At 39.7% G+C, this 2,868-nt stretch overlaps 1 long non-coding RNA gene across 1 annotated transcript in view; it reads left to right on the forward strand.

The window, feature by feature from the left end:
• LOC135205812 (uncharacterized) overlaps positions 1–1,890 on the forward strand; it is a 6,157-nt gene extending 4,267 nt beyond the window's left edge. The window contains exon 3 of the long non-coding RNA XR_010312613.1: positions 957–1,890. This is a non-coding gene — a long non-coding RNA (uncharacterized LOC135205812). The remainder of the gene's footprint in view (positions 1–956) is intronic.
• The last annotated feature ends 978 nt before the right edge of the window (positions 1,891–2,868 follow it).

The raw sequence follows: 2,868 nt of genomic DNA on the forward strand, positions 1-2,868 counted from the left end.
GTTATCCAATGATCACATAGTAATTCTATTGGCAAAATGTAAAGCAAAAATGGGAATGTTGTTACGGCAATTCAAAACAAGAAAAGCTGAACACATGATTATGCTTTATAAAACATATGTTCGTAGTCCACTTGAATATTGCAATATATGGTACCCACACTATCAAAAGGATATTGCATAAATAGAGAGTGTACAAAGGTCCTTTACAGCTAGAATAGAAGGAGTTAAGGACCTTGACTACTGGGAAAGACTACAATCCTTAAAATTATATAGTCTAGAAAGGAGAAGAGAACGCTACATGATAATTCAGGCATGGAAACAGATAGAAGGAATAGCCGAAAACATCATGGAGCTAAAAATATCAGAAAGAGCAAGCAGAGGTAGATTAATAGTGCCCAAAACTATACCAGGAAAAATAAGGAAAGCACACAGGACATTAATCCACTACGCACCAGCATCGATAATGCAGCGTCTATTCAATGCGTTGCCAGCTCATCTGAGGAATATATCAGGAGTGAGCGTAGATGTGTTTAAGAATAAGCTCGACAAATATCTAAGCTGCATCCCAGACCATCCAAGATTGGAAGATGCAAAATATACCGGAAGATGCACTAGCAACTCTCTGGTAGACATTAGAGGTGCCTCACACTGAGGGACCTGGGGCAACCCGAACAAGATATAAGGTCTGTAAGGTAAGGTAAGGTCTCTCTCTCTCTCTCTCTCTCTTGGATTGTACCTTCATTTAGATACAACTTTAGTTATTCATTCTCTCTCTCTCTCTCTCTCTCTCTCTCTCTCTCTCTCTCTCTCTCTCTCTCTCATTTGGATTGTACAATTACATTTAGATACAAATGTAGTTATTCAATCTCTCTCTCTCTCTCTCTCTCTCTCTCTCTCTCTCCAGAAAAATATCAATACGTTAGACGTTAATGTGGATTTTACGTTCTCTCTTCCAGTGGGCACTGTGCCTGTGGATTTTGGCAGCGTTGACCCTGCCGGCAGAAAATTCGGCTGTCCCCGAGCCCTCCGCCTTGGCCCAGTACGGAAACGGTAATGGGCTGAACGACTTCGCTTATCCATACTCCGGGAACCGAGTCCAGAATGTGAAACCTGTTCCCGAAAGGAATAGACGACCCAAGAAGGCCCATAGTAGACCAAGGCCTTACTTCAAGGGCAACAAGAGACTTGAGAGGAAACGCCAAGGGCGGTAGGAGGCCGCCCCCTTTGGTGTTTGTACGGGGACCTTGAAACTCTGAAACGCTGGCGGTTCCAGGGGAATGCTATGGGAGACCCCTCCAATTATCATATTATACATACACATACACACATACACACACACACACACACACACACACACACACACATATATATATATATATATATATATATATATATATATATATATATATATATATATAGATATGGATGTATATATATATTTATATGGATGTATGTATGTGTGTACGTGAGTGTGTGAGTATGTGTGTACTATTTAAGTATTATTTATGAAATGGACTTCAATTGCCTGCTCTTTCAGGAGATACCAAATCCATTATGAATATAATTTAGATTATTATTATTATTATTATTATTATTATTATATTATTATTATTATTATTATTATTATTATTATTATTAGCACTTTTTCCCAAAATTTTATTTTTTCTATGATATATTCTCTATTTTCTGTCCATTTTCATATCTCATTTATGTCAGGTATCATCCCAATCTTCAATATCATTATTTTGTCATTTTTTAATGTGGGGGCCCCATGTGCCTGAGTGGCCCCCAACCCCGCCCTGGATCCGCTAGTGCCCTGAACCCAAGACAAATATGAAGCCTTGTGATATGTTAGGTTAGTTTTCTTGAATAAACTGTCTTTTTGTATTATTATTATTTTTTTTTTCTGTGGCTCTAGATGTGGTCAATAGACCTAGTTTCTCTGAGAGTTGGTGAAGCAATGTGTTCATTACCAGTGACTTGTAGTAGTAATCTTGGTGCATTCTTGCTTACCCTTGCATTGTCTATAGCCTCATTTCCACATTTACCTGGTTGACCTTTCCAAGGGGCGAATCTCAAAAGGAAATACTTGGTAAAAATGAAATAAGATTTCCACAGACCAGAAGCTTCAGTATGCAAAGCACAGAGGGTCTTCAGGGCCAGACGGTGGTTCCTTCTGCATATTAACTGCAGACCTACCTACTCCTAAGGAGTCATGGCACACGAACCTTGAACAGAGATGATCGGTAGGATAAGCCCTTGGCACACCATGATGAGCGCCCAGGCCCGATCTGCACTGGTTCCAGCCAGCTCAAGGCGGCTGGTGAGTGGTTCCTCTTCAGGTCACGTGGAAGAACCAGTCACCACACCTGAAAAAACTCGATAGATATGGTAGTCATATGATACTTTTGATCCCCGAGGGGCCATTGTATACCAAACACGACCTCCCAAGGAGCTTACGTCATGTTTATAGTACTAGCGCGTAGATACCAAAACCAAAGTAGCACCGATATTTCTGTAATGTTCCTGGTTTAGGTCTAGTGATACGCGAGACTGTAACTATGGTTTCATTTTCTGTCTTTGACTGTATTTAGGGGGTCACCCTTATACAGAAATTACAGAAAACATGCAAATTAGCCTACAGAAGCTAAATTTAGATAAGTGACCCACGGATACAGATCTCCAATCTGTTGTGAGTGGTTACATAAGACATGTTTGACTGTAAGAGCTTAAGATAAGACAGATACAGATTTCTGAAATACAAGTAAAGACCGTCCTTCTGTCATTCTTGGAAACCTGTAGTATTTAAGGATTCTGGAATAACGTCCACTCAATGAATCATTAATTCCATTTATTCCTTCTTTAGGA

This window comes from Macrobrachium nipponense, chromosome 24 (genome assembly GCF_015104395.2).
Source record: "Macrobrachium nipponense isolate FS-2020 chromosome 24, ASM1510439v2, whole genome shotgun sequence".
In the NCBI taxonomy this organism is placed as follows: domain Eukaryota; kingdom Metazoa; phylum Arthropoda; class Malacostraca; order Decapoda; family Palaemonidae; genus Macrobrachium; species Macrobrachium nipponense.